Source organism: Phyllostomus discolor, chromosome 1 (genome assembly GCF_004126475.2).
Source record: "Phyllostomus discolor isolate MPI-MPIP mPhyDis1 chromosome 1, mPhyDis1.pri.v3, whole genome shotgun sequence".
NCBI classification, from domain to species: Eukaryota; Metazoa; Chordata; class Mammalia; order Chiroptera; family Phyllostomidae; genus Phyllostomus; species Phyllostomus discolor.
In genome coordinates, this window is record NC_040903.2 from 171,053,566 (window position 1) to 171,080,717 (window position 27,152).

At 43.5% G+C, this 27,152-nt stretch overlaps 1 protein-coding gene and 1 long non-coding RNA gene across 2 annotated transcripts in view; one reads left to right on the forward strand and one right to left on the reverse strand.

Moving 5' to 3' along the window:
* Positions 1-27,152, reverse strand: part of RORA (RAR related orphan receptor A) — a 701,886-nt gene that overhangs the window by 560,507 nt on the left and 114,227 nt on the right. The gene's annotated exons all lie outside the window — the stretch shown is intronic.
* On the forward strand, positions 814-18,354 carry LOC118499031. The gene is made up of 3 exons (XR_004901538.1): positions 814-938; positions 1,399-1,401; positions 17,727-18,354. It is a non-coding gene; the product is annotated as an uncharacterized LOC118499031 (long non-coding RNA).

A 27,152-nucleotide genomic window follows, 5' to 3' on the forward strand; every position in this document is an offset into this window, starting at 1 on the left:
CTCTACAGAAAAAGAAAAAGGCTGTAAACCCTAGTTTAAATAATAGAAAGGAAATAATGGCAGCATTTAAACCTTAACACATGATACATAACATGTATACTCCAACCAATTAATTACCTTGTACATTAATTACCAACCTGCTGGATCAAATGCCCTGCCTACCAGTATCAGAATCAGGTCCTTTTTCCTAGTTCTCAGTAATGTCTCTGAATGTAAAGTAATAATGCGTTGACATTTACTCAGCTGTTTAACAAACTTTTGAAAGCCTATTCTATCCAGAGTGCTAAAATCAATCTAAGTACTGAAAATTTATACATACCCCATTATCCACCAAAAAAACCAAAGGCAGAGCCACACTAATTACAAATTTCTGCATGTGATTTGAGTCATATAAAAACAACATATGAGGAAGGGGGCAAATGGGTTTTTAGAAGCCATAAGTCTGTAGTTGGCAGATATAATGCCATCTCAGATAATCACATTTGATTGTCACTAATGTTAATATACGTCGCTAACAGTCTAGCGCTGCACACCAGAGGTTAGCTTTACTGCTTATATGCAGATGTTTGCAATACTGAATCTCTGCCATAACCCTGTGGGAATGGCATTTTTTATGTGTTCTGCAGTGAATTTATGGCCAGTGAGCCATAAATGTTATAGTTCTTCAAACCTTTTGCTTGTGGAGATTGTCACAGTGCTTGACAAGTAGAAAGGCACAGATGTCTTCCCTTAGCAACGCCATTTCCAGACCTGCTCCAGGATACAGCCTGTGCCACCTCCTGAAGTGCAGGTAACCTATATTACCGATGCCGCCTGGGTTTGAAATCCCCACTATTGATTTGGTTCAGATCTGGAGAGAGCTCTTATGGACTCTATGTTCCAGGTGCTGGGCTAGGGAGGCCCTGAGACAAGGCCCTCGACTTCAAGGCACTGCCATGGTGACCCAGGTGACAGCCCAGACACACAATACCACATGGGAGGTGCTGTAACAGAGCTACACAGAGGGCCACAGGAGCTCTTCCCAGACAAGAGCAGGGGCACAGACAAGAGCTCCTGAAAGATTGCTTTGAATCAAGGCTTAAAAGATCGATATAAGGAACAGAAACAAAAAAAAAGCTCTGTGTGTATGTGTGTGTGATGCTCATACAAGAAAAAAACATGAACAAAGCCACAGCTACAGGAAACTGGACGATTTCTCCCAGAATGTTCACGAAGTTTACTAGTGGTATGGCATCAAGTGGCACGGGCTCAGGGGACACAACTGTGAAAAGAGTATGGGCTTGAATGAGATATATCTTGGTTCGAGTTCTAGCTTCATCACCTACTAGCAGTGTGACCTTCAGGAACACCCAGAATTTCCATAACCTTGAGAGTGCTCATTGGTAATATGTACCTCAGAGGGTTGGCATGAGGATCAAGGAGATGATGGTTGAGTTCTGAGAGCAAAAACATCTAGTAAACTGTAACCTCACAACAAAGTCACATGGAAGAAACACACTCCTTCTATACAGCAAGAAAGGGCCTTTTAAAAAGAGAATTTAAGAATTTTTAAGAAGTCTATGGATAGCCTCCTCCACCAGCTCTGAAAAATGATGGAAGGAGTCATTTAAGAGAGAAACTCAAAGGCAGAGCAACGCTGCTTGAATCTCCCATGTTCCTGGGTCATCACCACAAAGTAGAAGACACGCTGTCAAGGAAACAATGAATCACAAACACAATTTTCACTGTTCAAACTGGCAGCCCCATGAGCACCTTCCCCGAAGTCTAAACCCAACACGAGCTCTGTGAGCACCACGTGTCCCCAGTACCACAGGGTGTGAAACAGAAGTCCCCTTGAAGTAACACAAAGCCCGCTTCTGACACACCAGGAGCTACATGACAGACGCAAAGGTTCTTTCCAGAGAAATGAATCAGCACCTCGAGCATAACAAAAAGAATTAATTTAAAATTTTCTGTTAACATGAGCTGTGCCAGTTTCTCTTAGGGAGGACAAAAAGCCCCTACTGACGATGAGTAAATGTCTGTGCTCCGGGAAAAAGTCAGAGATGAGTGGTTACTGTTCACCAAGGCCTTCCTTGATTCTGTGTGAGAGGGAACTCCGCGGGAGGATATGGATGTTGCTAACTTGGGAAATCATCCTGTTTTGTGCAACTCTGGCTTTGTTCATGCTCTTTCTTGCATGAACAACACATGCATGCGTGCGCACACACACACACAGAAAAGGGAATCGTCATGTCTGCGGGGTTGAGACCCAGAGCTTTTATAAACACAGTACAAAGGAGAAAGGATGCCTTTCACATGTCTCAATACCCAGGCCACCCTCGGAGGCTTCCCAACAGTCCCTGGGAAAAAGCCCCTGGGGCCCAGGAAGAGAGGCTTAGTACAGCCAAAAACGGGGAAAATGCCTTCTAATCAGGACATTCTCCTTCAAAGGTTTCAGAGCCACAAATTTTGTTTGTTTGGTGTTTGTCTGGTTGTTGTTTTTTTCTGGGAGGAAGGGACAGGCAGACCCATCCAGCTGCGGCAAACACCACTGGGGCAGGCTCTGGGTCCCTGGGATTGGGGCCGGCTGCTGAGTGCCTCTGCGCCTCACCACTAAGAGTAAGGACAAGCAGGGGGCTCCAAGTGTGCCACTGGGGAGCCATGCCTTGTCACACTGTTGGTAAACGTGGCTTTCCAGAGATGAATGGTTAAAAAAAATTCAATTACCATGTTTATGATCATTCTGAGGGTGGATCTAAGTAAACAAATGAGCCACGCAAGGGCAACCTCTAACTACATAGCCTGGGGGCTGGAATTCTCTTTCACTCTAGTCCCTACTCCTAGTTTTCAAAACACCAAATGGAGCAAGCCCAGAATCTTCTCCCAAGGGTCTGTTTCTGCTGGAGGAAACTCTCCATTCTTGACCTCCAGCAGGCTCGAGAAGGAAGAAGGAGTTTTCCCTGCAATGGGGTGAAGGGGACAGAGCTCCAGGCACGAGCCGGGTTCCGCAGACTAGACCTTTCACCAATAATTCTAGGTAAACCACTTTCAGGACCTCAGGGTTTTTTGTTCTTATTTTTTGTTTCTGCTTCTTGGTGTGTTCACTGAGGTGTCTGGACCAACTAAATGATCCTAAAGATTCCTTCCAGCTCTAAGTTGATACTAATGAAAATAAGCTAAGTTAGGTTGTCCCCGTGGAGATATGAATGAGGCAGTTGCCTACACGGTGTATTTGAGGGCTCTGAAAAAAACATGCAGGCCTCTATTAGGGATCCCTAAAAATCTTGCCACCTCGTGAGTCTTGGATGAAAGACTGGAAGCTGCTAAAATGTATTCACTGTGTCATCTTGGAACGTGTGACCATTAACTCATTGTCAGCCATCCAATCAGTCAGCCAAAGGTTAAGTAACTTTTGTTGGGGCAGAAAGGGTCTTAAATCTCCAGCACAGGAAGATGACGGCAGCCACAATCCATATACACTGAAATGACTACGAAGCATTAGACAAAACGGGGCAAGAGACAAGCCATTTAGTTAATGAGAATCCCAAATCTCTCCTGTGCAGGAGGAATCCACGGTCTACCGCTCTTTGTGATCTGACACTACAATGAGCTTCTGTTTGATACCTTTTGTCACCCCGAAAATGCCCTCTAAAATTCACTGCCTCAACACGCAAAGTCACTTGAGAGTTTCAAAACAGCCAAAAACAGTGTCAGAAAACCTTGCTGTATGGCTCTGCCCCTCCTATTACCTAAAACAGCCCGCTGTTCCGTTTGCATAGGCTTTTCTTCAGCAGATTTACAAGGTAACATCTGCTTCAGAAACAGATGTTTATGCCAGAATTCTCTTCTGCTCATTAATGCTTTTCCGGTTAACATCTAACTATCTCACTCATTAGTTCTTAATAATACTTTTTGTATCCGAGCCATGCCAAGTACGCGCTCTGTAGAGCTCTGTATTATTGTTGCTTCTGTCGCTGTTGAATTACGCTGCTGAATAAAGGAAAAGTAAAAATAAGCCCCTCTAAGAAGGCTGCTATGTGTCAGAGCTCTATCTTTGTGAACTGAACAAGCTGAAATCAATTAAAAGTGTGTGTTTAGAGAATGCATCTCAGCTGTCTAATTGCACCACCTCTGCTTTAGGGCCAAAGTTTGACTCGCTGCCAAATTGCCATCAAAATGGGCATCCATTAGCGCTGCTACAACTGCTACTGCCTGAGTGTGATTCAAGGGCTTGTTTAATGAAGGAAGCCCAGCACACTCTGGGGCTGGGCGCACACAGACTCCCACCTCCCAATCCCACCAGGCTCCCCTGCTCAAACAAAGGACACCACAAAACTCTCTGGGAGGAGGGTCCTGGGGCTGAGTCATTTACCTCGCCCTGCCCCCAGCTTCCTCAGTCTGACAGTCTTAGAGTAACTACAGGAAGTAGTCGCATGATGTTCTCTACTGATCCACAAGCAGATACATATGAAGAGAACTCCTTCTGGAAAAGCAGAGTCAACACACCTTCGCTGAACAGTGCCCCAGGTTGCTAAGTCAGAAACGTTAAGAACTATTCCTGTGGACCCATATCCAACTGGCAAAAAAGAATCAAGTAAGCTTCAATGTTTCCTGATTTGTAATACAATGACATATATTTAAATTTTCTTTGAAGTACTTTGAAAAAACATTTTAAACATTTGATGGTGGTCCCAAGACTGGCTTTTATATTTCAAGAAGCCAACACCATTGTCAAACAACTGAACCAACCAAGATAAAAATAAGCTAACATTGGTCTGTGTGATAAGGGAAAAGCTAACCCTCCAGGGAACATGGGCCAACACAATGTATTGTTTGGGATCAGGAGAAAGAATGCTTAATAAATCACCAACAACATTTTCCAAGGTTACAATAAATGTATAGTCACCTATATTGTTTAGGTTGGTGTGACCAGTCCTACAGGGAAGAAATAATCAAGGACCTTGTTGGTTAGCAAATATGTAATTTAAAGGAAGGCTGGCAGACTGAAGAGAAAGAAGAGAGAAAGAGAGAAGGAAGGAAAGGAGGGGAGGGAGGGAAGGAGGGAGGAAAGGAAGGAAGGGAGGGAGGGAAAGAAGAGGGGAGAGGAGGGGGGGAGAGAAGAGAATAAAATTGAAATTTAAGCCTAATCAAACCAACCTAGTCTCCAGAATTCATGGTAGCCAAAGTCTCTTGGTCCCAGTGAACTCCACTGGAGCTACATAATATGCTCTGTTCTTTCATAGCAGGCTCTTCCCTTTCTCCCTAAGCAGCTGCTTTTCAACAAAATTACTCAGCAAACACTGTTTTATCAAGTATGAATCAGATATGCTACTCTGGAATCTAAACCCACAAAGACTATTCCCCATAACACTACATAATAGTGAAAAATAGAAGTATTGCATTATTGCTGCCAAAAGAAATGGAAAAATATGAATGAAAATGCTCGCTGGGTGTGTCTTCCATTAGATTCCACATAACAGTCTCCATTTGCTTAAATCACTACAATCTCATGAACTTACACATTACAAAATAAAATAAAAGCACATTTTAGGAGAAAATTAAAATGTTATGAACTGCCTGGGGTGGTGCTGGCATTGTGCAAGGAATGGTGAGTACTAACCACAGTCAAAACTTCAACAGATACCAGCTGAGGTTTTGAAGCAACTGCTTAAGGGAATTCAAACTAGAGCTATGGGGGCTTCTCCACAGCTCCTTTCACCAGGTAAATCCTAGAGAAAGCTAGAAAACCATGTAGCTATAGGATGAAGGAGGTGCTGACCTACTCTGACGTTTTACCTCCAGCCCGTTTGCCATTTAAATACTCCCCATCTCCAGATCCACCTCCTGTACTTGCTGTGACCACTGCTACTCAATTCTCCTGGACTTCTCTTCTGAAGTGCATACTACCCATTGCTTTCTCAGACTCTCTGGTTAGACTGATGGCTAATATCTTGCTCAAGTGAGTCAGGTCACAATATTTACTCAGTTATCCCAGGAAGAGACAAGGGAACAAAATAGGGCAATATTCTTCCAGCTGTAATAGTTTTCTGAAACCCCAGCTAGAAAGAAAAGTTTTCTTTGCTATGACCAGGCTCCTTTCAATATAAATGCATTAGTTGCTATTAGAGAACATCCTGAACTCAGAGCTTCTCCAAGGCCCAGCTCAAGGTCTTGTACTAGGTGGCTGTCAGGTATGGCATCTGCCAAGGGCACCAGCCAAACAAATGATGCAGACACGCAGCCATGTGGTAAATTATCTGAGCATTATCCCCAACCCCTGGAGACCCCAGCCAACAACGCAATCCTCTCTCCACCGATGGCCGACATGTTGAGTTGTTTTCATCCTTACACTCAGGGTTTATACTGGCTGTGGGGAGATGCAGAAAACCATTTGGGAGAGGGACCTACACAGAATACATTCCACAATATGGTGGTGACTACAGGTGGGTCGACAGTGAGCAAGAGTGCTCATCTGGACTGTGGGGTTGTGGGTCCTCCTTGACAAAAGCCCCTTTCATATCAACCCCTGGGAGGTGGGGACCAGAGCAAAGCTGGTCTCCTCGTGATCAATCACTTCACAGCCATCTCTGAAGCTAACAAACTGGAAAGGTGAGGAAGGAGCAAAGCATAATCTTTCCCTTGCTCCACGAGGTCTATGTGCCCTCACCCTGTATGCAGAGTCGACAGAGGTTCAGCACCCCATGAAGTAGGGTTTGAGCAGGGAAACACTGACTGAAAATGGAACAGCATCTCCACGCTGGTGGGCCACAGAGGACAGAGGTGACTTCAGGGGGAGAACTCCAAACATCCCTGCTTCCACTGCCAACTCCAATGAGGCACAAGATGACCTGAGACCTTTACCAAGGTTCAACAGAGCCTAGGGCTGTGCCTCACAATAGGACTGGGACACAGGACAGAGCCTTGTGCTGATGAATGCGGCAGGTCAAGGTGTGATACTCATTGCTAAGACCCAGCTTTTCCTCCTAAGGCTAGAGGATCAAGAAACATCCATTCCTGGGGCAAACATTCCCTTAGGTGAGTGCACAAAAATACTGAGACTTCTTTAGGTTCTAAAGAGATCTCGGAGTTCTGAGAATTTCTGTCTACGGAAGGACCTATACATTTAGATGGCTGAGATTCATCCCCTGGTTACAGGAAGCAACATCTAGGCCACTAAATTGGCCTCAAAGCAGTATTTTCCTCTTACACACTCGAATTAATCAAATATGACTACAAGGGAATAACAAACAGAACCCATGTAGCAGATATTTCAGCAGTTGCTGTCTGATGCCAGCGTACAGATGAGCTTTTTCTCTGCCCCACCCCCAGGTGATGTCCAATCCACTGGCTAGAGGGCAAACCAGGAATGCCGCTCCCATTCCCCGAAAAGGAGCCTCCTCGAAATGACACCAACTCGCTGGAACAAGATAAGGTCCCCCAAAATGCACCAAACACATCTTGTGCTCAGGGCTCTATGGGGAAGACAAAGATGAATTAGACAGAGACCAGCCCTCAGGGAGCTTAGATTTCAATAAGAAAGATAAAAGAGCTAGATAAATAACTATTTTAAAAGTGGAAAGAGATAAATGTCATAAAAGAAGAGGAATAAGTTGTTCCCAGGCCAGACAGGAAAAGGGAAATCTCATCCGAACAACTAGTAGGTATCTAGGGCTGGGCGAGATGCTGGGGATACAATGACAAACGTGACCCAGTTGCTGGCCTTCGGGCATAGTTCTACAGACAACTAAGTACAATAACCCTACAGCGGGAGGAGGAAAATAGGTATACATTTCAATGCCTCAGGAACAAGAGAGGTGCTCCTTCACCTAAGTGAAGAAGAATTCACAACAGGTGCTATTTGAGCTGCTTCTTGAATGATGGGCCCACATTTTGCCAGGCAGAAAAAAGAAAAGGATCCTTCTTTCTCCCACATCAGCCTTGATTCTTTGGTGCTCAGCACAATGCCCAAAACACATGTGCACTCAGTAAAGGTTACTGAGTGAGTCAGAGAATTCGGGACATGGACACACTGTCCTTTGGGTGCAAAGCCATCATCAGGGCAGTCCCTGGTCAGGTCCTCATTTCTGAAAGATTTTTCGAGTGGCCGGGGAGTGGGAGTAAGCTGGCTTGTCCGGGATGAGTGAGAGTGCCGGGAGAGAGCACTGGAAGCGGTCTGATGGGCGGGAAAGACCGGGATATGCAGACATGTGAGCCTCACATGAGTCTGTGGCCGAAAGTATTTCAGACACCCATAAAAGCAATTTGTGTACCAAAGATATACTTTAAAAAAGATTTATGAGAAGAAAAAAAGGCAACATCCTTTAAAAGGCTTATTTTCTGAAAAGAAAATGCAGTTACTAATAGGTATTAATGATTTTAAAGGAAGTCATATGTAAAACCACTAATAAAAAGACTTTGACACAACTAAGCAAGGTCAGTGGCTACCCATCTGAGGAATCCTGGCAACTTTGTAAATATCAACTCAGGCTGAGGGCTGGGCCCGGGTGACAAATGCATTTTCCAATTTCATGGAGAATGAGATAAGACCGCGCCAAGGTTGTGCAAGGATACAAAATCACAGAGTGCATAAACCAGAGGTTTTAAACACTTTTTTTTTAAAGCAGCAGAACCCTTTCCTGAAAACCTTATGCAAAAGCCAGTAGGCGAATCAGATCTCAAATAAGGATGCTTGTTTGAGATGGAGCCATAGGAGCTTGGGGACCCCAGAGTCCACTGTCTTTGTCCCTTCCTTGCATCTGGCAGCAGCCCACAGAGGCCCCAGACAAATACCCAAAAGTCCCCTGGGTCTCAAAGTACTCTCCGAAAGTCCAGGAAACTTCCACACTGGCCCATCTTTCACTGCAAGGACCCACCTCTCCAAATGACAAGATGAGCTCCCAAGGCATCTGATTGTTATTTATGGCTGCTTATTGTATAATCACCAGGAAGCTGGAATTTATAAATCACGCACCAGGGGCTACAAAGAAAAACTCCAAGAATTCATCCCCAAGTAGGAGATGTGGGAGTAACAAAGGATTGGCTCCTCATGATGAGTCCCAGAGCTGGGAATCCTGCAGATGACACATTGAGGGCCCACGGGGTAGCACCTCACCCAGGCCTGCACCCACACGGAAGTGGGGGAGTCTGTGACAGACCCAAGTCCGAGGCTCCAATGCTCCTCCGTGGCTCTGGAGAGTGGCTGTGGGCACCAGTGTCCCTTAAAGAGCTGCAGCCTTCTCAGGAAACATCCGAATTGGGTACGGTCCATATCTAGCACTCCAGTATAAGGACACAAAGCAATGCAGTGTGGGGTAAATCCAAGGACATTTTGTTCTTTAGCAGAGACTGACAAGCTCATTTAGTAGCAACAATTCACCGTCCACAAAAAAGTGCTGAATCTCACTTACAGACATAGTGAAATTCAGGCAAAGACAGCCAAATAGCAGTGGGAGCTATTTTAAACATGCATATTTTAATACCATAAATCTTTATTTTTCTTAACAAAACAGTCCTGCACAAAATGATCCATTACCACCAAGGCTCCGGGAGAGGGGCTGCAATCCCCATTTCAGAGATGGAGAAACTGACAGGTGCAGGCTCCCAGAGAGGCGGCGAGCGCAGAATCCTCCTTACACACACACAGCCACCCGTGGAGCTCACACAAAGAGCTTCCACTGTCAGCAAAATGCAGCCTCTGAGGACCCAGGGAAGGCGGTTCAGAGTCATTAAAAATTGGTCCTGTCCCATCCCAAAAGGACATCTGGATAAATATGCACTGGGGAGACATGACTAGCAGGCTTACCTGAGGAATTTAATCCCAGGTTGCTTTAAATTCACAGTACTTATGCCCTGGTCTGTGGTTTCCTTGCTGATGGAGTAGCAATTCTATAAGCGCTTCACAGGAGAATTTACCTTACATGTCTTTCTCTCAAACCCCTTCCAGGAAATAAAAATTAAAGCCACTAACTGTATAAACCACCCCATCTAAACAGTCTTTCCCCATTCTTTCTGATTTTCTTTGCCTGATCCCCTTTTAAATGGATTTCACACTCTAAAGGTTGCCAGGCTGACATCCTTGGGGACCAGTCCTATCCATTTAGATGCAGGATCCGCAAAAGATGCTCGGCCCTTCTGCACACAGACTCCACGCAGAGGCAGAAAAGGGTGAGAGTGAGGAGAGAGCAAGAAATACTGTAGCCCAGGTGCAGGCCTACAGGAGCCAGGGGCAGTCCACTGAAATGCACCGTACAGTGGAACAGCACCTCCACCCTCAAACTGGCTTATTAGCTTGGTTTCTTTGAAAAAGCAGGACATTATTTTCTAAAAGACATGAATTTGAATATGCAGCGATCCCTTGCATGATTGCATTAAATGCAGTGGGATGAGCACAAAGCTCATGAAAACATGCAAACTCTTTCTTACACATAAAGGCCTCTGCAATTGATAGGCATATATTTTCAATTCCATCTCTTTCTCCTTTTCCCTCCCCCAACATCCTACATCCCAGCTCCACCATTCCCAGTGCTTTTCTTTGTCCCAAAATGCCCTTCTCCAGACCACCCTCTTGATTAAAAGTCCATCCCCTCTTTGTGCTTCTCCCATGACACCCACCAGCAGATCTGACTATTTTCCTTCTAGGTCACCTTGACACCTTGCGTTCTCCTCTAGGCTCACTTTCATACACTGTACACAATTACTTAGGTAGAGCCAGGTCCCCCAGCAGACTGCAAGCTTCTTGACAGCATAGGCAAGATCTAATTTATCCTTCAGTGGTCTAGAATATGGAAGCAAAGTGCCAGGCACACAATAGGTAATAGAAGATCCAGGTTTAAAAAACATGGAGAATGCACTCATATGTTGCCTCAGCAAAATACACCATTTGAGAGGTACAGTGGTATGAGCAAAAAGTTCATTATAATAGAGGCCAACCCAAATACCTCTCAATAGGGGAAAGTCTAAATAATATGCCCACTTTAGGGAAGACGAAGCAACATTCACAGAATGAAACATCTGTAAGCACTGACATGGACAAAGGGAATTCAAATACCAGGTGAAAAATTCTGGAAAAATAAACAAGGAATTCTTAATAATAATTTCCTCTGAATAGGGGGTGATACTGAGGTTATGAGAGTTCGATTTCAATTTTTTTATTTTATGTATTTTTCTAAATGTTTGAATTTTTAAGTATATATTATGTTTGAATTTTTTTTAAAAATGGATAAAAATGCTCTCCCTTGAAGTAGAATTTAATTCTAAAAGTTTCCAGGTTAACAATCCTCTCAATTACATCAAGCAAATGAAACAATCTATAATGTACTATATAATGCACAATATAATGCACAACTATAATATACTTGAGTCTATAATATCCTTGAAAAGTAAAGACTAATAAAATAATGAAACCCTTCCATGGGCACTCATGATACATTTCCCACTGTGCTCTAGGATCAGCTTCTCCCTGGTGCAATGCTTTAGAAAACTACTCCCTGCTAGCCTGATATTTGGATTCAAGTTATCTCCACTTGATAAATATTTATTTACTGGGTATCACCCACACAGAAAGCACAGGTTCAGGGCATGGATGCAGAAGAAAGAGGGAGTAACATACGGCTCCAGCATCCCATGGCTCTCCCTCCACCAGAGGAGACCAGCACCAAGAATTAAAACAAGGCAGAATGGGAGAAGTGCTATAAAAAGGAAAAAGCAAACAGGAGGGGAGTGATTCTGACTGGGAAGACGGGGAAGATCTTGTGGCAAATGAGACTGGAGCAGGGTCCAGAAAGACAGGTGAGACTAACAGGAGCCGGGACTGAATGAGAGAGGGGCCTGCCTTGTCTCGTATGCTGTTCTGGCACATCGGACGTGCAGCTAAATATCCGGACTTTAAAGGGCTTTCTGCATGCCAAGTAAATAAAAGAAATTAATTGCCACATACCTGGAGTAAAATCCAAACTCTTTTCCCCAAATTACAAGCCCACGTGCCCCCACCTTACCTCTTTCGCCAAACTCGGGTCCTCCTCTTCCCTGCCCTCCAGCAGCCACCCTGCTCTTCAAACTCATCCAGCTTGCAGGACTTTTCCCTCTGCCTGCAGAATAAAGGCCATCAAAGCAGGGCCTTTTCCTCATTTACTATTTTATCCTCAGTGCCCAGCACACAGTAGGAGCTCCTCAATCGATACCTCTGGAGCAAATTAATGAATCAAACAAAGCTTTAAACTAGAGTGTAAATGAGTTGGCAAATGTGAGGCTGTCCTTGGAGAACTCACCTGGATATATATTTTTTAATTTTAAATAAGTCTGTCTGGGCTATAATCACTTCACCGGCCCTAAACCACAAGGACTATAATGAGCATTAAGCCTGATAACTATGGCCTTTCATTCCCCACTGGGACCTGCGGAAGGTCTCATGTACAGGGTCGTCTCAGCCCACACAAAAAGACTGGGCATTTTAATTCTTACCTCACAGTTGAGAAAATGGATACTCAAGCCAAAAAACCTTTTGGACAGTCACAAGTCAACACGACCCCAAGCCCTCTGCTTGGTCTAAATCCTACTGGCTTCTGCTAAACCCAGCTGATCTGCAGGGCTTGGAAGAGAATTGCTACTCCTATTCTTCCTAGGAAGCTGTAAAGGGCTTCCAGTCCCCAATTATCTAGAAAGACTATCAGTGAAAGGTATCAACAAGAGACTGGAGTGTGATTTGAGGAAAACCTTCCCCTACAAACAGGAAGTACTAAGCAAGTCTTGACAATTATTGCTATAACTCCTCTTGATTACTGTTATTGAAATGTCTAAATTTTAAAAAATAATAAGTGCCACCCAGGAGCAATTGTTATTTTAACTGTGAATTAAGATCATAAGTCTTTTGTGTAAAAGGCAATCGCGTGTTCAGCTGAACACTTCCAAAGGTGCACAGCTATAATTCCCTTGCAGGCAACGAATGCTTCAGTGAAATTTTTCATTTGCAAATTAGGTTAGTTTATGGCAGAAAATGAAAAGTCATCATCAGACAGACCAAGAAATGGGGCCATTCTTTACCTAGAAGGAGCAATTAGCTGAAACATCTATGGGGAAAATTTCTCCGTCAAATACTGTCGACTTTAAAAGCAAATGAAAGAATCATTCTAAAATTTCAAGAACACACCTAATTATGGTTTACCCCAGTGACCATTTTATCTGTCTGTTTACTCAAATTGAAGTGGGCGTTGTAGGCACTCCTTGAATGAGACCACACCCTACAAGGAGCCAATTCCACCAAGGGGTTTCCAGTTCACCACTTCCCCAAGCACGTTCAGGCAAATTCATTTACATAAGCCTATATATGCATAGGCAGATGCCCCTGTAAATGTGGGTTACAATTAACTCCAAAAAGACAGCCTATCTTGTTCTCTGCTAAATCCCCTACAGGGGAGGGGATTGCTTTCTTGGAACATTACCTCACTTGTTTACTTTTCCAGATAAATTAGGAAAGATACTAGGGGAATGGGAGAGTAGGCTCATATTTCACAAGCATTCTTTTTTATTATTATTGATTGGTGAGGGAGAGAGAGAGAGATCCGTTGTTCCACTTATTTGTGCCCTCATTGGTTGATCCCTGCATGTTCCCTGACCAGGATCAAACCCCCAAGTTTGGTGTGTTGCGATGACGCTCTAACGGACTAAGGAACCCAGACAGGGCCTTCGCAGGCATTCTTAATAGTTACAGGACATTAGGCAGCTAATCAGATACAGGTCAGTTTTTCTTTGTAAGTGGTACTTATTATTTTAAAACTAAAACACAGTCCCCCACAAGAAAACCAAAAAACTATTTTCATCAAGATTGTGTATCAGGTTCAGCTCTGACCATTTTTATTTCCAACATGTTGGATCCGTTCCATTTTTAGCGGCAACTCCTTTAGGGAACACTCTTTTAAAACCTGCATTTTGAGAAATGAAGTTAATGGGCCAGAACTGGTTTATCATGAAATACTCATCAAGTCAGGAAATAAAGTTCATACCCTTCAACCCTCAGGAGGAGGGAGCCAGTTCATAGGACACTCTCAGAGTAACTATCTAAAGGTCATTTTTCTAGAGTTAGTGAAGAGAGCTCTAGAAGTGGTAAGCTTGGATTCAGCATTATCATCTCTTATAAGTAATTTTAAAAGGGAGGACACATTTAATTTACTAAGTTCAATAAACTGCTCAATCATGCTAAATTACACACAGAATTCAAAAGAGCCAGAAATGACCTCCTTACCCATCCCCACTGATACCTAACAATAAGTGGTCAATCTTTAAATGTTCTTCTAATTTGTAACAGTATTTTGAAAAGCTGCTAGGACTGGAGTTCTACATGAAAGATGCAGAACAGTTTGCCTTTCTCCATGCCAGGGCTATGTGTACCCAGAGGGGGACCAGTCACTCCTGGGGAATTTGAGCCCTCGCTCCCCCAGAGGGAGAGGGCCGTGACACAAACCTGCTGTCCTAGACACTGCTTTTCAGTATTCCTTATCAGCCACCATATTGCCGTCAGTAACACACGCCCTTGTGTTACAATGAACTAGATCACAGTTTATCTGCTACTCCTTACAGTTTAGGTTAATGTCTTTCTGATGAGATTTGGGAATGGTTAATCACTTCCCTGGCACAGTGATTCGCACCAGCTTTAATTTCAGAAAGTTATACTTAATAACCTACCTGGAACACTTACCTGGCCACCTTGTCTATAACTGCATTAGAACATTTCTTCTACTGTGTGGAAAATTAGCTTATTCTAAGACTGTCTCTTCCAATAGAGCCCCTTAAAGACAGGAACTATGCCTTATTCTTGCCTTGTTCATACTTACTGCTCATTACATGTTTGTAGAACAAACAAATTAATAAACACATGCTTAAATTCTTCTATGTGGAAGCACAAAGAAGGACAGAGTGACCTGCTGTGATGCATTCAATCTGATCATTAATTCTTTTATTCCATCAATATTTAAAGTGCACTGAGACATAGAGTGGAATACAACAGGCATGGCCCCCCGCTCTTAGGATGTTTATGGTTAATGGAGAAGACAGACGTCGACCAAGTAATCACACAAATAAACATATGCAATTGCAAACTGTGGCAAAAGGAATGAAGGAAAGTAAGGGTTATAAGAGACCATGAGACACTGAGGAAGGCACTACATTTATTCTGAGACTGGAAGGGTGAGTCAGAATTAGCCGGGGGGTGAGAGATGAGAAGACAAAGTTTTCTTTGGGCATTGGGAACAACATGTCCACGGGCCCTGAGGTGGGGAAGAGCTTGCCACATCAAGAAACAGATTGATCAGCATGTCTGGAATTCAGCAACACGAAGGTGAAGCAGGAGTGATATGGAAATCCAATTTCTCCTTTTCCTAAGTGTCCAGGAAATATCCTTCCTTGAAAATAACAAAATAAAATCAAACAAAGCTTTGTAAACCTGCTGAAGGGTTTTATAAAGATTTCATTTATTTATCTTTAGAGAGAGAGGAGAAGGGTGGGAGAAACACATCGATGTGGGAGAGAAATATCAATCAATTGCTTCTCATAAGCACCCTGACTGGGAACCAAATCCACAACCCAGGCCTGTGCCCTGACCAGGGATGGGACATTTCACTTTTTGAGACAACACCCAACCTGCTGAGCCACACCAGTCAGAGCAGTGCTGAAGGGTTTTTAATTCTGTTCTCAGGGTAACAGAAAGCCTCCAATCAGGACAGTGACAGAACCAGACTCGCATTTCCAACAGGACATTCCTCCTGCTACTGTGGCTTGGTGGAGGACAAGGCAGGGAGTAAGAGCAAAAATGAGAGGTTGACCAGAGGGCCGCTGGAAGTCAGTGGGGTGGGAACCTGGACCAGAGCAGGGTGGGGCAGGGTGAGGGATGGGTTTGGTACGAACGCTGGAAGTAACTCTCAAGGTCTCGGGTCACAGATTGAATATGTGGCTGAGGCCAATATGTATCTGCGGTTTGTGCAATCTGAAGCTAACCTAGACCACCAGGGGTGGGCCCATCGCCAAGACCACCTCCCAGGCACACACCTGGGACAGGGCAATCATCTGAGAATTAACAAGCTCCAGGTTGTCCCTGGTTCTCGCACAACCTGCACATATATTCCTCCAATCCTCGTCACAAGGTTCTACCTTGGTCCGGGTCCCGGCCCCACTGAAGAAAGCAGATGCTTGAGAGAACCATGCACTCATTCTTGTCAACAGCTGTCATGCAGGGTACAGACCTTCACTCTTGGGGTTTCCATATAAGTGCCCTCCTCAACCCTACTGACTTGACAAGCTCAGTTTTGCCAAGGCAGACTCTAAAATGTCACACAGACAGTACAATCTAATCTCTCCTCTTCCCTGTGTGGCTCATAAACATCCTTCCTTTAAAACAACCAAATAAAAGCCCTGCCTACCACTGTGAGTTCTGGCCTTGGCTGCCCCAACTGTCAGGGCCACGGCTAAGGACCTCTGGCCTCCCAAGCTTTTTGCTTCTGCTCCACTATCCCCTCTGCTCCATTCTCCTGACATCCACAGCTCTTCCTCAAACATACTGTGATATCCTGTTTCCCTTTTAGATATGGCCCCTACTGTCAAAAGTACGGTTTTGTTTTCTTGCTGGAGCACTGATCCAAATTTCTCTGCTGTGCACCCCCACCTCCTGGTTCTGTTCCTGTGTCCCCAGTGCTCCACCGTTACAACCGCCCCCCACAGCCAGCCTGCCCTCTCCAATGCCACTCCCACTTTGAACGGTGCCGCTTTTTCTTCTGTTAATATGAAACAGTCCTCTCAACCTTGTCTTGCTTGACCACTTCCTCCCTCCTGTGACTGTGTTTTACAAAATCAGATTCCTCCAGTTAATGGACTGGGTGCTTTCCTAAGGAGGACTACCAGAGGCCTTTCAAAGCCCCAGTGAGAGACCCCAACCCTCCATTTCTATAATAGTCTGTACTTTGGATCTAAATGTCTCTTCATTTTGAATGCTCGGTGAGGTTACAGCTGCACAAAAATTGAGTTTGCAGAGAGATATGTGCATAATAAATGTCTCTGTTCAGATACCCTCACATATCTCCCTTGCTCTTAAGTCTTTCCACTGATTTTAGGTGGGTAGCTGCAGACAGTGTGCTCCGGAGGGGGAGTATGGGAAGGGGTAAGCAGTGTCCTGGCTAATCACAGGAAGGCACAATGAGACGTGGGTTGCCCTCCCCTCAGGGGTGGGGCTAAGCAACTGGCAGCAGAGGACTGGCACTGAGCTGAGTGTCAAGGAGTAGTGGGGGTGAGGGGGACACAGTCATAACTGTAGCCCACTGATAACTGAGAGTTAACTGGATGCAAACTTGGGGTTATCCAGAACCTCTTCCATCACCCTCTTCCCTCCATCCTAGTAAATCAAGTGCTGAGAATGTAATGACTTCCACCTGCAAAATGTAAACCACGGGCTGAGGGCCTTCTCCAAGCCCTCGAAGAGGAGGTGGTACATCCGGAAGCAGACACCTCCCACATTGAGCTGAGTTTGAAACATAACCACCACCACAGACACCAGGACAACAAGAAGAACCACCAAGGTCCAGCACCCATGCCTTCCTCAGTGTCCGGCCCTGTCCATACCTGGGGGACTCTGCCTGCTGCTGTGGGGAGACCTCAAAGACCTAAAGGCAGTGGGTGCAGAAAGCTCAGAGATGCATTGTAATTCTCACAGCATTCACACTGTCCTGGCAACTCACCCCCAGAACTGATCCAGATACAGAAGCCAGCAAAGAACTTGACAAAGGCAACACCAAGATCATTTGCATTCAGGGAAGAAGCCATCCCCCATCCTGTCCATTTACACAGGCAAAATGTGTCCCAAGACTTGGATTTAAAAAGCTCTCAGCAACCGCCACAAGTTTTATGCAACCAAAGAGGAATGACAACAAACTCAATAAATCAGAGGAAAGAAGAGGGGTCTGTTCCCTTCCCCTGATGCTCACACTATGCCAGTTACAAAATACTTCATCAATTTGTGCAATTTCCTTGGAACTCTGAACACCCTGAGTTCATAAAACTTAATTCTGTGCTAGAAGAAAGATGAATCTTACATAAACAAGGTTGCACTTGGGAAGGTGGGAAAATCCACACCTGTTCTACTCTCCCCCTTCCACACAACTCACCTGTCATCTTCCTGTGCCTCTTCATTGCAAAACCAGCATCCCTCTCACGGTTGGCTATGCACAAAATATCCTTCTGTTCTCCTAGTCACATCAAAGCACCTTCACGCTATGCAGACAGGTCATCGAGGGAATGGAGAAAATTAACAAACCCACCCAGGTTATTTCTATTAAAATTAGCCCCTCAGCCTGTAGGCTCTGTCAGTTTCCATAGAACACAACTCTGACAAATCTGTTGAAAACTCTTCACCTTCCAGGTTGTGCCAACAGCTTGCAAACACAACAGGAGGATGGTTCCTCTGAGTTCTGCCTCTTCTTTTGAAATAGAAGAAGCATCAGGGTTTGGTCATGAGCAACTTTCACATTTATCTTCATCTCCCTGCTCATCACACACCCGCCACCTAAGGAGCATGCAACCACCTTGCTTGGTAAAGGCTGACATCTTTCAATCACCTGTAAGGTCCTGTTAAGATTTACTTCTTGTCTGCTACTCCATTCATACCTTACCCCCATCCCCTCTTCAGGCTACTCAGCCCCACAAAGGGTTACCGCCTCAATTTTCCAAACAGGTCAAATTTCCATTGGCCACAGGACCTTTGCATACACTATTACTCTGAGTGGCATCCTCTTCTCATCAAGGTCTTTCTCATCCCTTTGGGTTTTAACTGGAGTCACTTCCTTGGTGTAGGAAAAAACCCGCATTTACTCTCTCATATTTTCACATATTTACTTTGAAGAACATGACACAATTGGTAATTAAATACAGTATTTATGACATGTAACTAACTAAGCTCTGTCTTCCCCACGAAGTTTCATGAGAGCTAAAACAATGTACATTTTGCTGCAACACAGAACTTGGCACATAATTGTATGCATCTGGTGTCTGTAATTAAACAAATTAATTAATAATTTGAGATCATTCCTCTAGTTAAAAACTTTCCAATGGCTCTCACGACATTTTATAAAGTCTGAAAATTTTCAAACCCTTCACAATCCCACTAAATCATAGGAGAATTCAAGACTTCTTATCAGTCCACCAAAGGTACTTCCCTCTTCTGCCAAGGTCATTGCCTTGATCATGGCTCCTCATCTGAAATGACGTTTTTGGTCCCATCTGCCTAGTCGCCCATGGAGGTTGCATAACACAGTCATAGGAGTGCAGCTCTAGATCAGAGCCCTAGATTCAAATTCAGCTTTCACTACTTACTGTTTGTGTGACCATGGCCAAGGCATTTCAATGCTCTGAGCTTCTGTCTTACAAAACAAAAAAGTAGTATCTACAAGGCTATTGTGAGAGTTAACTAAAAGAACATTTTCCAAGGACTGAACATACCTCCTGGCATATACTAGATACCAGGTAACTATTAGCTCTCATCAGACAATATGAAAAAAACACTTCCAGTATCCAAGTTAGACCATCATAAACTAAAGTCCACATGCCTACAAGTTGACATACTATAGGAGCAGCATGGGCCAAGTTCATGTACCAAATTAGTTGCCAGGAAAATTAGCTGGCATGTAGAACCTGATAAAACCTACATGGGTTCATCCCCACTAGTAGTGTCAAGCACAGGTGGGTGTGCTCTTGGTGCCCACAAAGCAACTCACACTACAAAAATTTCTTTCTCAAGGTGCCCAACAAAACATTAGTTTCAGCCTACGCTTAGTATTCTGTGGTTTTAGCCATTTTGTTCAATAAGGAAGAGTGTTTAGGCAGCACCTGCTCCATGCTCAACATTCCAGTTAGTACTGTAGAAGATGCAAAAATATTAAACAGTGGTCTTTCCCACAAGGCACTACTAACAGTAGAGCCAGAAAGAGATAGTAATGCGAGATAGTACAGGATTCAGTTCTAAGTTCTAAACTGGGAGGTATAGGCTAAGGTCAAAGCAGAAAAAGAATCAAAAGAATCATTCATTCACTTAATAAGCATCTATTAAGTGGCTACCAAACAATAGGCAACGACTTTTTCTTAAAAACACCACATGCCTACTCTTCAGGTACTCATAACACTCACCACCTGTGATCCTGTCCTCCCCCTCCGTCCAAATCCTGCTCACCCACCATGGCCAGGGTCAGGTCACATCTCCTCCATGAAGCCTTCCTTCAACCATCCCGGGCCAGTTCTACCTTCCCCCTTCCCCACCTTCTAAAAATTTTATATTTTGCATACTGATTTTATTACTCATCCAATACCGCTTGGCCTGTGCTGTTAAACACAGTCATCTTTTACTGCATAGCTTTCATTTCTCTTTTTCTCAGTGTATATTTTCTCCATCTTGTTAAGAACTCCAGGAGGCCATGGTCCCTTGAACCTTCTGCAGATTTAAAACGAGTATATTTTTGTTTGAATCAAAGTAAGTCTTCCTAAGAGCAACTGATAGCTGAAAGAGGGGGTTAGGATGGCAAGTAAGCCTTTCCTCAGGCCCACTTAAGTCCTAATAATCCTAGAAGAAGGTAACTGAGTCCTCTTGGAACCCTTCCTCCCTTCCTACGCACGTCTTCCTGAACATGATCACTGAACAGCCAGCATCTGCCCACTCCGACCCTGGCTACATTCATTTCCCAAGTGGGTGTAAAGTAATTACTTGCTGCATCCAATGGGCTGGAATCACCTCTGCTCTGCTTGCTCTTAATACACCCATCAACCCAATCTAAATACACAGGAGACCAGAGAGAGAGAAGAACACAAGCTATTTTTGCATGGCTGCCAGTTTGAACAAATTCACAAAGGCCTCCAAATGCAAGTAAGACCATCTGACAATGAAGAAGCTTAAAAATGATTAGTGGCAGTTTTGCCAATATGTACAAAAACTACAGTACTTTTCCCTTTTTAAAAAATTTTATTTTTAAAAGAAGTCCACTATCTCCATTTCCCAAAAAGCTCTTTGTTCTTTTTCTCTAAATTATTCCTCACCTTGGGCAAGTGGTAGGAACGTGAGAAAATTACATTAAATCAGACATCCTTGAGATCAAAATAGATGGGAACAGCATTTCTATTTCTTTAAAATGGTTCTTCAAAGAGAAAGCAAAGGAGCTTAAGGGAAAAAAAGTTGTCAAACACCCTCAAGCATTTTGGAAACACCTAAGATCTACAAACTATTGATATGTTAATTAAATTTACTTTTATCTACAATAGGTGTTCGCTGGTCATGGTCCCATTACCCTGTGGCACTTTTGGCTTCTTGAATAAAGTTTCATTTCTTGAAAGACATTAGAAAATGCTTCCTCTTTTTTATTTCAGATTGGCTTCCTCTCCCTTCAGTTTAGTGAGACTTCATTCTAGTTTGCTAATATTACAAAGCGGACCACCAAATCCCAGAGAGAACATACAACCCACTAAATTCATCTACCATCAGCCTTCTGGCTAGATCAGGAACTAACCACCTCAGAAAAGACAAGGTGAAAATCAGATTTTTTAATGGTCAGTGACTAATAGTTGTGTGTTGACTAGCAACCCCAATGGTGCCTATCTATAGAATTTAAAGTATCTAGAGAAGGAAAATCCTTTCCAGCGGTAACCCTCCTCAGTAACATTTCGATAACGCGTGGCCCTCACTGCTGAACATTCCTCCTTCGACTAAACATAAATCCCATGGGACAGTTTAACTCTGATTCTATTCCAGGAAAGATGCCCTTTCTGGGTTCTTGAAACTTCTTCTTTGTACTGGTCAGGAAAGAAGGTCATGCAAAACAGGAAACTAAAACCATCAAGAGTCAATTCCAGACTTGGAACTGTCTACAGAGTGTACGCAGAGTTTGAAGGAAGTCAACATGATATTTTGTTCACGTTCTCTTTCCACTTCCCAAGCGGGTGCTATGCATGATGTTATTGCTAACAGAGTTTTTACTTTCTTTTGGAACAGAGGGTGGCAAACTAGGGCCTGTGAGCTGAAGGCCTGCTTTTATCAATAAAGCTTTAATGGAACACAGCTATGCCCATTCATTGTCATACTGTCTTTGGCTGCTTTCTAGCTGTAGGGGAAGGTAGAGTTGTTATCATAAATCCTGTTGAGTATTTGGCCATTTACAGAAAAAGTGTGTAGATCCTTGTTATCATGAAAATGTTAGCACTGAAATGCACACTATCAAAAGTACTCCCAAAGAGAACCCTTTGGATATCTTAAAAAACTGAGGCCAACTGGTGTATGATTACTCCACAGGAGTCATCACGAAGGCCTCCAAGGAACCACAGAATCACCTTGTATTACCTAATTTACCATCAGCATCTACAAACCCTGTTTTGTCATCTCATTTGACACGCCTCACGAAAAAATTAGGAATGTGCCAATACTCCCCAGAAAAAGCAATAAACAGAAGCACCATATCATAAAATTAACAGATAATCAGAGGCACTGTGCTAACCATGTGATGCATATTTTTATGTAACTAGGATGAAAGCTCTACTAGGGCAGGGTATGTCTGCGTGGTTCACTGCTGAATCCTCAGTGCTTAGAACAGTGGGTAGCACATTGTCACCACCCAAATGATATCGGGAATGAATAGAAGTTACTTCTCACAAAAATGCCAGGGAGTTTGTCCTGGTATTGTGCAAAGTGACAGAATGGAGAATTAAAACCGAGTGCTTTCATTTTCTTAAAACTTACTTCATTGCCTCTGTTAATACATGGATTATAGTCAGCAAGTCTCCTCCAGCCCATCTTGTTTTCAATTAAATAAAGACCCTTTGGCAATGGGATAACTAAATCTAACCTGATTAAATGGCTAATAATTTTATTGGTGCTGATTTGCTTAGCACTGTGTTAGAAACAAAAAAAAAAGCTTAAAAAAAAAAAAAGAATGTTCGCCTGCAGCACACAGAAAACAGTGCAGGGGTTAAAAGCACCAGCTCTGAAAGACTGCCCAATGATCACACCTGCTTCTCCCCATCAGTCATTTGCAATGTGACCTCGGGCAAGTTACTTAACCTCCTACTGCCTCACTTTCTCCCTCTGTAAATGGGGACAATGATAATATCAAACTAAGAGGGCTACTGCACAGTTACAGTGCTTGTCACATAATAAGTATTAATATATACTTGAAGTGACATTTGTTGTATTTTCTTAATTCTATGAGTGGGAAAATAAGAAACTGGCACCTGAGGCAATTAGTAAGATATAATAATCTATGAGTGCATGTGTTGGCACAGGTGATGATTAGAGAAAACAATGATCTAGAGATCCTGGAACACGCCTCTCCCTCATGCCATACTTCCTTTGGTTCATTTCTACCCATCCTTCATGTCTACTTCCCTGGAGCAATCTGCCCTGACCAACCCACTCTCTGACTGGGTCAGTGTCCACCCTACAGTTCCCATACTCCTTGCACTCTGCACTTCTTTACCATAGATGCATCACTCTTGTAATTGCTTCTGCCATAGACTATCAACCACATGTGCGTAGCTATTTGCTCCTGTGTCTTGCTGACTCCAGCTTGACACACAGGAGGCCTCCATGATTGTTTGTGGACTGAAGGACTGGGCAGTGTGGACCCCGGAGGCAGGAGACATTACTGTGTACTTGAAGAGTCTGTGGGGAGGTGAGACAGTAAAACGAAGAAAGCTGAACTGTCTGCAGGTCTTGATAGTTCCTTTCTTTTGTAAGGTAAGAAACAATAGTAACATGTGATTTGTAGAGAAGAATGTATAGAGCTTACCCTCAAATCTAAAAACCTCCTTTATGTGATTATAGAGAATGTCTAGCTGGGTTTCTTTTAAGTTGAGATGGAAGCAGAGATTATTGGCAAGCATCCCTGCTAGCTGGGGAACTGGTCCCTTTCCATGTCTTTGGCAATAACCAAAGTACATTCCTTAAGGAGGAGAAAACCTTGGGAGGCAGCTTTTCTTTTCATCCAACACTGAATTGGTGACTGAAGGCAATACAACAAAATAAAATTGTACCTCTCTTATTCAAGTATGGTTCTTGATTTGTAACTATTCTAGTCAACATTATATACATATGAGTATCTAATCTCTTCCTTATGCTCTCTAAACAGCAATTATTAACTTCAGAAATTCTGAATCTCACCAAAGCACAAGGTATGTGTTCTCTTAAGATTCTCATCTATGTCTTGGTGCTGCAGATATTATCAAGTACGCTCATATTCTGGTGAAAGCATAACCCTTATCTCCATTTATCTATCAGAGATAGAAAATTTTAACAACCAAGGAAAAAGAATGAGTCTTAATATGCAATGCAAATGAGTGAATTTTATAAAAGGGAAAAATAAAAAATTATAATCCCTTTGGCATGCCATTCATTAAGAAAATTCTTCCTGAGGATTATGAGTTTTAACTATGCTCTGCACAATCGTTTATTCTTTCATTCAATTCAACTAATATTTGTGGTGCATTCATTTATTCACCCATTCAGTTCAATTAATTTATCAAGCGCCCTCTATGTGTAAGGCTCCTGCCAGGTGTGGGAGTTTGAGGACACTGGATTTAACATGTACCTGAATAACTGTGCCAGGGGAGACAGTGATGACATAACCTGCACTATTCAGAGTGTGCTTCATGGACAGAGCTGGTCCTCAACCTGGTCATTACCAGTCCGGGACAAGAGATGGACAGAAACCGAGAGTAAGCTTTAAAAACCTTTCACATAAATTTCACAGTGTAGTTTTATACATGGCAACTCTCATAATAAAAAACTGGGGCTTGTATTTTTAATTGCTTTTTTCTTTTTAGTTGTTTCTTCTCAAAGTATTGATCCATGATGCACTGAAGGTGGAAGAAGTGGAAGGAGCCTTGCTGGAGCAAAGGGAAGTAGCACAGTGCCCAGGAGGGGAGAACAAGAGAGTGAGCGACCCTCTGAACTGGGAGGGAAACGGGAGGGAGTGGCACGTGAGCACAGCCGGATGGAAGTGGAGGAATCTGGAGATAAAGGCAGGAGAACAGGTCTTTTGAGGCAAGGTGAAAGGTTGAGGCCAGGAAATGAAAGGTTTATATTGTGTATGGCATGTATTCAAGTCTCTGTAAAGCAAAGGGCAGGTGAATAGTAATGATAATAATGGCTAACATTTATAGGCTACTTACTGTGAGCTGGGCTCTATGCTGAGAATGAGGTGGAAATTATCTCATTTGTTCCTTCCAACTACCTGCAGGGACAGTGATTTGTGAGAATGGTTTCCAGACAGATGAAGGCTATTAAATCAGAGGTGAGGGTGCACCTTGGGGAGGCGGAAGACAGGCGCCATTCAGAGACAGAAGGGCACCAACTCCATGGTCTCCAGCTGGAAGAGAGCGTGGGACTGAGCTAGATATGTAAATATTCTCTTTAAACAGAAGGACATAAAATTTTCTTGCAGGTTCTTTTGGAATGGTGATGTAAGCCCAAGGATGAATATGCAGGCGAGCAACAAGCATGGGCTTCCCAGATCCAGCAAGACCCTTCTTAAGGATCTTGTTGCCACAGGCCCTTCTTAGTGACCTGGGCAAAGCTCCGCAAGTTTGGCTGCACCTGTCCCCTGCTTGAGCAGCCACCTCACATCACATGGACAAGATTTGGTACCCTGGCTAGTTAACTACAGAGTTTAATCTAACCTTACAAGATGTATGTTCTGTCCCTAACAGTGTAGCAACGCTGCACATGCTTTTAAGTGTGATGTAAACTGTATCAATGACTCAAACGCAGGCCTGGCTGCCTCCAGAGAGGCAGGAAGGGAGACCAGCTCAGTAGGTTGGGTCCAGGAGATAGACGGGCTCTGGGAGTGGACTTGGAGCTGAAGACAGGAAGGAACTAATCCAGATGGATGGAGCATAACAGTCCAATGGGAGGCTCCTTACCTCCACAAAGAACATTCTTGGGCTCAGCAGGACAGCACTGTGGGAAATGACAGAGTTACTCATGTGGCCCTAGGTCACAGTCCTCTTGAGAAATTTTTTTTTTAAAATGAGCTGATATAAGAGTCAGTGCTCTCTCAGAGAGGTACCTATGATGGCTGTTGTCATGCCCAAGTTCACAGTTTGCAGACAGGACCTTATAGTGTCTTGCTAGGGAGTTCCTAAATCTGCTTTAAAACAAGTTTTATTATTTGTTAAAATAGTAAATAACATAATACTAAATATAATGTATAAATATAATTTATAATAAAACAAATATGCATATACACATATACACACGTATATAACCCCTCCCCACCTTTCCGTGACATCCTGGAAGGCACGTTCGGTCTGGACACTAGCTGGTGAAGCACCTCAGCAAATTTTAAGATGTCAGCGCCATAAAACTCCAAGCCCCTGTTATTGCAGTTAATTGGCTGTCACTGCCAAAGCAAAACCAGAGACAGAGTTAACCGTGGCAGCCAGGAAGAGCTGATCTTGCAGGGCCAAAATCATGATTTTCAATGGTTTCCATCTGAAAGAGGGGAATATTACTCACCAGAGCCTGAAACTGTTTCCTGTTCCATAAAGCTAAATCCCTACACCAGCAATACGGTACCCACAGAAGACCTTAAAACAGAAATGTCACTCCGCAAAGCTCCCATTTCATCCAACAGGGCTTTAGATTTACGCTTAACTGGGAGACTGAAAATCTGGCTCACCACAGAGGCGACTGGGAGGCCTTTCTCTTTAAATGCCTGGAGACTGAAGTCACCCTTCTGTCTATCCAATGTCACCATGTCCCTCTCCCCCAAACCCAAGTGAACTCTGGAGAAAGCAACAAAGGGTTGAAATTTCAGCTTTATCCCATGGCTGGCACACACTTCCAAACTCATTCGGTGCTCAGGTGAGTTTCAGCTTTAAAAATTTGTGTAAGGAAAGAGACCAAGTAATTTACTCCATGAGTATCTGTTCTGCGAAGGGGAAAAAAACCAACTATATTCATATGATCTTTAGAAAAAAAATACACTGCTGTTAGGCCTGGCTCTCAACTTTCCTCACTGTATCCATATTTACTAAAATGCCTGTTGCTGTGATGGAACGAAATTGGGCATTAACATTTACCTCTGTTGCCTGAAAGAATTTTCCAGGCAAAAATCCTGTGGATGAATGCTACACCTACAAAATGGTTTAACAAGATGCTGGTCTGT